The 9,954-nt window shown below is 45.8% G+C and overlaps 1 long non-coding RNA gene across 1 annotated transcript; it reads right to left on the bottom strand.

The window, feature by feature from the left end:
• Positions 1-7,478: 7,478 nt before the first annotated feature.
• On the bottom strand, positions 7,479-8,518 carry LOC121250725. Its single transcript, XR_005937844.1, has 3 exons — positions 8,477-8,518; positions 7,992-8,050; positions 7,479-7,532 (listed from the first exon to the last, which is right to left on the bottom strand). It is a non-coding gene; the product is annotated as an uncharacterized LOC121250725 (long non-coding RNA).
• Positions 8,519-9,954: the final 1,436 nt, after the last annotated feature.

Raw genomic sequence — 9,954 nt, 5'->3', positions numbered from 1 at the left:
TAAAAAAAAAAAAAAAAAAAAAGAGAAAAACTCCTAATTCGATGGGTTTAAAAGCTATTTTTGCATCAATTAATAAAATCGCAACACGTAGGCATTTCATACACATTTCTCCTGCAACATTTCTCCAGCACTCGACAACAGACCGTTCTCTCCCTCTCCCCCTCTCAAACATATCTATTTCCTTTCTCTTTCTCTCTCCCTTCCATTCTCTCCCTCTCAAACACGCAGGCATCTATTTATATTAATTCGCCGAGTCGATTTTTTCTTTTTATTTTTATTGGAATTGCAGCCGCAGGTTCCATCCTCCTTAATGTTTCCAGAAGTTTTGGCAGAAGAAAGAAGGAAGGTTACGAGCCAAAGTCCCCACAAGCACATGACAATATACCTTTTCAGAACACAGTTTACCCTTCTAATTTTGCTTCTAAGAGAAAGGTGGAATTAGAAATCGCTGAAGATTCTCCTCATCCTCAGGCTCATGCTAAGGAAACTCATACCCAGAATCCTTCTCTCAACAAGAGCCTAGTCTCATCCTCTCACTTGGTGCCTAAATCTGGAATTCTGATATCGGTGCATACACTTTCTCTAACCCACACCCACGTACACAAATGTTCTTTCTTAACTTCTTTCCTTTTTCCCTTTTTGATGATCAACACACATGCTATGAATCCTCTGTTTTTCTATCTATTTGACTCCTCTTTCTTTCATTGACAGCCTGATAGTCCCATTGATTATCCAAAGAAAAATAGTACCCACATTTTTGGGGAAAGACCAAACAATCAGGAAGAGGATGAAAAGCTCTATGCTTCAGCTCATGTTGTCCCTAATCCAGCTGTTGATGCTTTAGTTTCTTCGATATTTCTGATGCTTTAGAAGGCAGCCAGGAGGGAGAGGGATCGAATGGAGAGAACGGAAGGGAGAGAGGGAGAGAAAGGAAATAGATGCCTACGTGTTTGAGAGGGGGAGAGGGGGAGCGGTCTGGTGTTGCAGGTGCAGGTGAAAGGTGTATGAGATGCCTACGTGTCACGATTCTATTAGATGGTGTGAAAATAGCTTTTAAATCCATCCAACTGGGAGCTTTTCTCTAAAACAATTTCATGAACATCATTAAAAAAATACATCCTTAATTACTATGTAAAAGAAAATGTTGGAACCTATGTCAGATCCAACTCTCAGTAGCTCTATCAATTTCCTTCAAGGGAATTTTGTCCAGACAACCTTGTGCTCTGGTTATTTTTTTATTTATTACGAAATGGGATACAAGAAGAAGTCGAGGGGACATAAGGGGTCAAAAGTAGGGGAAGGAAGATGTGTGGTAGGAGTTTGGGAATGGGAATGCTATTAGTAAGAATATTGCTACATGTCCCGAAAAATAGATGTAGACAATTTTTTTTTTTTTACTTAATGATTAAAGAAGTGTTTTTGAATGATATTGTGATTTTTTTTTTAAAAAAAAAATGTGTAAGGGTATAAAAACATTAATGAAAAAAACAAAAAAGACCAAATGGCCTTACTGGGACCCATCATTGGGCTACACCAGTGGGTGTAGCACTACTCTTTCAATGATATTGTAAGAAGCAGCCTATCTGGTTAGGTTGTGCGTAATAAAATTAGCACTTTCTATTCACTTTTCGGGCCAACCAAGCTAAGAAGTTGGTGAGACCCTCCGATACATCCTTGGTGATTAAGGCATCTTCCAATTTGTAGTAAGGTTGATATACTGGATTGCCATTGTGACATCAATGTTGTGAAAAACACACATACCAACGACGTCAAACAAATTAAAGCAATCAACGATCAAAGTCACATGACACACAACTTATGTGGTTTAGCAATATGCCTACGTCCACAGAGTTGTAGAAGTTTTATTAATTCAGAGGAGATTACGATCATTCAATCTCAACTCACACTCTCTTGAGCCTTTTCTCTTTCACAATATGCACTCACACTTTGCATCTTTTGTTCTTACTGAAAATTGCTGACAATTGTACACAATAAAGTCAAAATATGACATATAAATAGAAATGGTGTTGTAAACCCTAATCTGGCAAAAACTAGATCCTTCGCTTGAGTGGCAGTTGAGCGCACCTCAAGCGAACAACCAATCAACATTGGCTCGAGCGAACACTAGGGTTTATGTCTCGCTTAGACTCGAGCGAACTCACGGGTTGAGCTTCACTCAAGCCCACTGTTGAGCGCACCTCGAGCGAACTCACGAGTTGAGTTTTGCTCGAGCACTAGTTCGAGTAACAGTCGAACGAACTCTTTGTTTCTCAATTTTCTGCTCACAAACAAGGCTCCACATACAACCCAACAATCTCCCACTTGGAGACTGATTCTCTACACGCCATCCATTGTTTCTAGCCAAGTCCGACCACCTCTGCTGCTCACAGATCTCGTCTTCAAGCCAGAAGACGCATTGAAGTCGAGCTCGACTTCAGTCTCCCACATACATCACCCTTAGTCAACACATCTACTGGGCAACTCACAACTCCCACTGTACTAAGAGTATCTGATCTCGAACCGATCCTCGCAATCTTTGCCAACTTTCCCAGGCTTACATAAAGAACGACAAAACTAACTCCATTTTGCTTCCTCATCTGTTTCACGCGATCAAGCCTGCCTTTTTGCACTTCTATATTTCCCTGCACATCACTAGACTCTAATGTTAAATACAAAGAGTTAGATCTCTTACCATGCACCAAGACCAGCGCACCCTTAGTAATCTTCCATGCTCCTACAGAGAACGCCACTACATAACCGTTGTCATCAAGCTATCCCACAGAGATCAGGTTTTTCTTCATATATGGAACATGTCTAACTTGCTGTAAAGTCCACACGACCCTGTTTGGAAGTGTGATGCCCACATCACCCACTCCCACTACATCCAGTGCTCTCCATCAGTAGTTTACATCTTCCCAAAATCACCTACAACATAATTCTGTATGATCTCTTGATGTGAGGTGTAATGGAATTGTGACCAACTGCTCATTTTCCTCTCAATTGGTCACGAGTCTCACTTTTACGTTTTAAATCTTGAATTTGTGTTCTAAATTTAGCAGATAATTTTTAAAGCAAGCCGAGTATCTTAAAATTCTCGAAATATTTTAAAAGTCAAAAATTATTTTAGATGGGGTATTTTTAGTATTATTGAATTAAGCCTAATTTTCAAGTATGCATTTTTATATTTTGGAGCCCTGAAAATTAATATAATTTTAGAAAAAAATATTTTATTTAAATGATTTTATTTCTTTAAGAATATTATTTAATTTTCATTATTTTATTTTATCTTAGAAACTCTACTTAGATGGATTTATTTCTCTTAGAAATATTTATTAAAACTTATCATTTTATTTATGATGAAGATTATTAGTTTTACATCAATAAAAAAAGTTGGATTTTAAATTTAGTCCCATTGCATTTCTATTCCATTTTCCTATTATTTAGTTAGTTTATTTCTCCATGTTTAATCTCCATCGCTAGATCTAGGTTAGGAACCCCCAAATGTAGGGCCTAGATTAATTTCCCTAAAACCCTAATCCCCCCATCTTTTCCTCTCTTCTCTCTCTCCCCCTTCCCTCTAAGCGCTGCCCCCTAGGAAAAACTCCTAGCACGCCCACCCCTGTGTAGCCAATCCGTGTCGCCGCCGTTGACGGCACCATCACGCCTCGTCGCCAACAACCCCTCCTCCCCCTCTACTTCTTCCCTTCCCAATCCCTCTCTTCCCTCTCGATCTCATCCTCTCGATTTCTTTCCTCTCACGATAACCTAGCGTCGCCGCCACGAAGGACACCGCACCCCTACAAGCCACTGCGTAGCAACCCATGGTAGCAAGGCTACCACCAGCCCCTCCACCGAAGCCTTATGCTCCTCCATGTCTAGCTCGAGATCCTTTTCTCTCTCGTCCTCCTCTGTCTGCGAGTTCCAGCTCCGTCGCATCTCCTCTTGAGCCGTTGTCACCACATCCACCCCCTCTCATTCCTCTCATAGATCTCTCTCAATTTCTCCCTCCAACAGCCCCTTTGTATCTCACCCCTCTATTTTATCATCATCAGTCACCCCCAGCCGCTTGCAGCACAGCCAGCCACCATTCCCAATGCTAGTCCCTACAGCCAAAGGCCCAACTTCAATGCCTCGGTCCCTCTCTCCATTTCTCTTTTTTCCCTCCTCCCTCATTTGGCCTCCAGCGCTCACACACACACACACCTCTCTCTCTCTCTCTCTCTCCATTGTGCATGGCAAGCCCAACCGCCACTCACTAGCCTTCAGCCACCATTGTGAGACCAAAACTGATGCACTTCCTGCAACCACAAACCCTAGCTCCAGCAACTAAAGCAACCCCTATTTTTAAGGTCACGACAATGACCACCAAGCCTCAACCCAGCCCCTCCTTGCAGGTATGTAGCCACCACAACGAGACCTTGCTGAACAATAAACAACACAACAATTTCAACCCCCAATTTATGGTATATTTTCCATCCCGTACCTTTGGAACTATTGTGTTTGTGAAGCTTAATTGATGTTGTGGAATGTGTTGTTTGGTGCATTGTGAATTGTGAACTGTAAATTGAGTAATTTGTGATGTGTCTGTGTGCTTTGAAGTGATGGGCATTTTGTGCGGTGTGTTGTAGTTGGTGATATGGTAGTGTGTTGTTTGAAGTGATGGGGTTGTACAGTTGTGATGTAGTCGGTGATATGGTAGGATGTTATGAAGTGTTGGGATTGAATGCAAAGTGATTGTGAATGGTGCAATTGTGATGGGGTTGTGATTGTAAAATGGCAGGACTATGGTGAATGTGCTCCATGTAGTGAACTCTGTGTTAACATCGTGTTTCGCATGCCTTTGGGCCAGGTTCCAACAGCTCAGGTCTTCCAAACTCAGCGTCGATCGGTGAGATACGGAGCCCTCGACAATGGTCTAGTGTTGATGTACGGTGTCAGTGTGTACATTCATGGTGGTAAACAGTATTTAAATGCAGAGAAAATAAGAAAAGATGAACACACAGATTTACGTGGTTCGGCACTAGACCTACGTCCATGGGGGCTTAGAGAGGGGAGATTCCACTATAATCAGATTGTTTACAGTCTCTCATAGCCTCTCATTTCTCACTCTACAATGGGAGTTGTAGATCTATTTGCTGGAGAAGATGTTCTATTTGGAGCTCTCGGGTTGAAGAAGAAGTCGAAGAAGAACCCAAAAGTCGGAAGTCGTCCCAGAGTCCCCCAAACCGTAGGCTTCCTGTCCCTTTTATTTGATCTTCTGCTTGCGTGCCCCTCGATAATGGTGAAAGATGTCTGCTTTGCGTGCCTGACCATTTCTCCCTTTCCACCTTCTCTTGACACCTCCATGTCTCCTGACACCCTCACCCCTTAGTCCATTCTTGTCGCCTCTCCTTCTCTCATATTTTTTCTTCTAGTGATGGTCCTCTTGATGGGCTGGGCCTTGAAAACTATCTTGGGTCTGGTGTATTTTACCTTTCACAGTTGCCTGCGATTCTTAAGGGCAGTGTGTGACCTGGAGAATCTTTTAAAGATAAAATATGCAATCAAACTGATCTGCCTTCGTTCGCAGAGAAATAAATTTAGGGAGATGGCTCAGGGTCATCCATTCCTCTTGCGTTAAGCAGTAAAGATTTCCGAGCGCGAGATCAAGCGAGAGATAGGCTTGACCGCCTAAGATGCGTAAGATGCGTACATGTCCTAGTGAGATAAGCGGAAGGTAGGCTCGGTCGCACGAAGCACTTACAAAAGCTAGTCGGTTATGGCTAGGTAAGCGGGACGTAGGCTCAACTACATAAGATGCGTACAAAAGTTGGCAGGGCAGCCTAGCTACTTGCCCGCCTATTTGGAAACCGAGGAGGCCAGGTGCGAAGCCCGTCTTGGCAAGATAAGCGGGAGGTAGGCTCAACTGCATGGGATGTGTACGAAAGTTGGCCAGGCAGTCAAGTGACTTGCCCTCCTATTTGGACACCGAGGAGGTTGGGCGCAAAGCCCGTGCTGGAGAGATAAGCGGGAGGTAGGTTTGACCGAATGGAATGTGTACGAAAGTTGGCGGGGCAATCAAGTGACTTGCCCGCATATTCGAACACCTGAGAGGTCGGGAGGTCCCTGACCTTTCCTGCTTGTTCGGGCATCTGGGTGGTTGGGCGATCTCTGACCTTTTAATAAAAACTAATAATTTTAATAAAAACGAAAAAAGGGGCAAGCAGTTTGTAAGACTGGACTCACCCCAAGCCTTGTCGAAAGGCGTACGTTTTCTCGGCATTTTTGCTTTCGATGATGTTGGCGAACTTTCCTTTTCTGATGCGAATTGTCATTAATGTTAGAGTATGCTTGACATAACCCACACAAAAGTAGTCAGGAAGCCCGTCAACCCTCTGGGTCCACTTCAGGAAGTTGTGGAGCTCGGAGGCACGTTAACTCCAAAGGCTTATTCCCGAAGGTAACCCGCTAGCAGTGGTTATGGCATGAGTGCGACCACCCAGAGTTTGCTGGTGGAGATGCTATATTAGAAGTATTGTCGAGCAGTTGAAAGACTGAACTCGCACTTCGCAGTGAAGCAGGTCGGGCTGCCTTAGGGCTAGACCTATATGTTGACCTTCATGGGAAGGTAAACAGAAGATGTTCGTCCGCTCTATGCTGTCTCAAAAGTAATGTCACACAATCAAAAGACTGAACCCACACATCACCGTGAGGCAGGCAGGGTCACCTTAAGGTTGGACTCGCTTGTTGACCCTCACAAGAAGGTAAGCAGAAGATGCTGCAAAATTCAAACCTTTTAGTGCAAGTATTTTCCAATCATAAGTGTGAAATCTGTGAACCTGAGCTGTCTTGCTGGGGTGCGATAAAGGTGTGAGGCACTATCCGTTTGGAGTTCTGTTGATGGAGATGACGTTCTGTTGTAGCAAATTACGTTAGTGAAGATTTCGTTGATGGAGACTTCGTTGGTGGAGATTCTACCTTTGGGTAGCCGAAAGCTGACCCGCACTGCTTCGTAAGAGAGATAAAGCAGCTTTAGGCATTACACTCATCCCTTTTGTCTTATGGGGAGGTACGTTGCTGATGGAGATTTCGTTGGTAGAGATTCTGTCTTCGGGGGGCCAAGGGCCGACCTACACTCGTCCATGAAAAAATCAAGGCAACCTTTTAAGCCTGCCTTTCACATTTTGCCACGCGGGGAGATGAGTTACTGATGGAGATTTCGCTAATATAGAGTCTGTTGGTGGGGATTCTATCTTCGAGTGGCCAAGAGCCGACCCGCACTCCTCCCAGAGAGGGATAAGGAAACCTTTTAGGCCTACCTTTCCCTTTTTACCCTGTGGGGAGGTAAGTTATTGATGGAGATTTCATTGATGTAGATTCCATTCTTTCGGTAGCCAAAGGCTGACCCGCACTCCGCCGCAGGAGAGATAAAGCAATCTTTAGGCCTACATTTCCCTCTGTTATCCCGTTGGGAGGTACGTTGCTGATTGAGATTCCATTCTTAGGGTAGCCGAAACCTGACCTGCACTCCGTCGTAGGAGCGATAAGGCAACCTTTAAGCCTACATTTCCATCTGTTATCTCGTGGGGAGGTATGTTGCTGATGGAGATTCTTTTGAGAGAGATTCCGTTCTTCATGTAGCCGAGGGCTAGCCCGTACTCTGCCGTAGGAGGCATAAGGCAACCTTTAGGCCTACCTTTCCCTCTATTATCCTACGGGGAAAGTAATCCAGATAGTGATGTGGTTAGTCCGCTTCTTCATTACGATGGGGGTTAGGGTAAGTTGTTCGGACTGCCAGGAGGGCAGGACTTGCTCTCCATCGCGGGAGTGGTAGAACGACCTTAGGCCTGTTCTCCCCATTGATCCCGCGGGAGATACGTTGTACAAGTAGTTTGCGACTGGACCCGCTCCCGCCTGTTGACATGGCATGGAAGGGTAAGTTGCTGATGGAGATTCCGTCTTCAGGTAGCCGAAGTCTGACCCGCACTCCACCGCAAGAGGGATAAGGCAACCTTTCGGCCTACATTTCCCTCTGTTATCCCGTGGGGAGGTAATTCAGACAGCGATGTGGCTGGTCCTCTCTTTCACCGTGATGGGGGTTGGGGTAAGTTGTTTTGGCAGCAGAGGGGGTGGGATCCGCTCTCTATCGCGGGAGGGGTAGAACGACCTTCAGCCCAATTCTCCCTTTTGGTCCCGCGGGAGGTATGTTGTTCGGGCAGTTTGCAACTAGACCCGCTCCCGACCGTTGACATCGCAGGGAACGGTAAGTTTAGGTTAGGCTGGCGCTGATTCCACTCTTCGTTGCCACGAAAGTTGGGGTAAGTTGTTCGGGCCGCCGGGAGGCTAGGACCCTCTCTCCACTGCGAGAGGGTTAGAATGGGCTTCAGCCTAGTTCTCCCCTTTGGTCTCTCGAGAGGTATGTTGTTCGGACATTACAACTGGACCCGCTCCCACTTGTTGAATCTTGCAAGGAAGGTAAGTTCGGATTACGATATACCTGGTCCGCTCTTCGCCGCGATAGGGGTCGAGGTAAGTTGTTCAGACCGCCAGAGGGGCAGGACCCACTCTCCATCGCGAGAAGGGTAGAATGACCTTTAACCCAGTTCTCCCATTTGGTCCTGTCGGAGGTATGTTGTTCAGACAGTTTGCACTGGACTCACTCCTGCCCGTTGACATCGCAGGAAAGGTAGGCATTGAATTGACGATATTTTTTCATTGTAGGTTACGCTAATTGGAGATACCGTGTCAGGTCATACAACTGGTGTTTCATTCCACAAGAAATAATTATGTTAGTAAAATGAAGTTCATATAAGTTTTGAGGGGGACAAGCCGGAGCGTTCAGCTGCTACGACTGATTTTATTGTTTGTCATTTCTTCTCTTCCTTGCTCCTCAATTTTATTCCCCTTTCCATTTCTTTCTCTCTTTTTTTGTTTGCTCGCTGTTGTCTGTCATTTCTTCTCTCTTGCTCCTCATTTCTATTTTGACTTCCATTTCTTTCTTTCTTTCTTTCTTTTTTTTTTTTGGAACCCATGGTTGCAAATGAGGAGCAAATGAGGAGTAGGCGGTTGATGAGTTGTTGGTGATAAGTGCACTAGTTGTGGAGTCTGGATGTCTTTGGCCGATGAGTTGTTGGCGACAAACACACTTGTCGTGGAGTCTGGATGTCTTTGACCAATGAGTTCTTCCCCGGGGCGCATATGGACGAGGAGAGGAGGCCATGGAGTCATGCTTGCTGCTGGATTGTCGTGAAGTCTAGTGTTTGTGGCCACTAATCGTGGTGCACATGGTTGAGGAGGAGGTCCATTGGCCGTGGTGCACATGGCCAAGGAGAGAAGGTCGTGGAGTTCTTGACCGCAGTGCATGGCCGATGAGTGGTGGACCTCAGCTGTGAGTTGGCCGAGGAGCAGAGGCCACGTAGCTCTTGACCGTAGTGTATGGCCGTTGAGTACCTCCACTTGCTGCGGAGATGGCGTTCAAGTGGGGACAGAAAATGCCGATGGTCCACAAGGTGGCCGTCGGCATCCCCACCATGCCACGATGAGGCTAGGCCTAGAAGAAAATCAACCACTTGGGGTCTCGGGCATGGGGACTGCACAATGAGGTCCCCGCCATGAAGGGCTATAGTAGACCATCCCCACGGGGACAAACAGTGATGGCGGTCACCTACGTGACCGCCGGTGCCACTGAGTTGTTATGGCCACTCCTGCTCCGCGCCATGGCAGCTTCATGACACTTCCAGCTATCCGCATCCTTGCAAGGTCATGGAGCCCGCTTGTTAGCTGCCGGTGTAGGGTGCCCCACTGTAGAGGATAGAGGGCACCGGCGGACCTAACGGTGGCTGCCGGCTTGTCCTACGAGCTCAAGACAGGCTGCCGTGAGCTCCTCATTGAGCTGTCGTGTGCACTTGTACTGTGCATGCCATGCACAGTCAAGACGTGATACACCCATTGCACAGTGTCTGCCCATTGTGCATG

Source organism: Juglans microcarpa x Juglans regia, chromosome 1D (genome assembly GCF_004785595.1).
Source record: "Juglans microcarpa x Juglans regia isolate MS1-56 chromosome 1D, Jm3101_v1.0, whole genome shotgun sequence".
Taxonomy (NCBI): Eukaryota; Viridiplantae; Streptophyta; class Magnoliopsida; order Fagales; family Juglandaceae; genus Juglans; species Juglans microcarpa x Juglans regia.
Note: the sequence above shows the minus strand (reverse complement) of the source record. Positions and strands in the feature narration are given on the sequence as shown.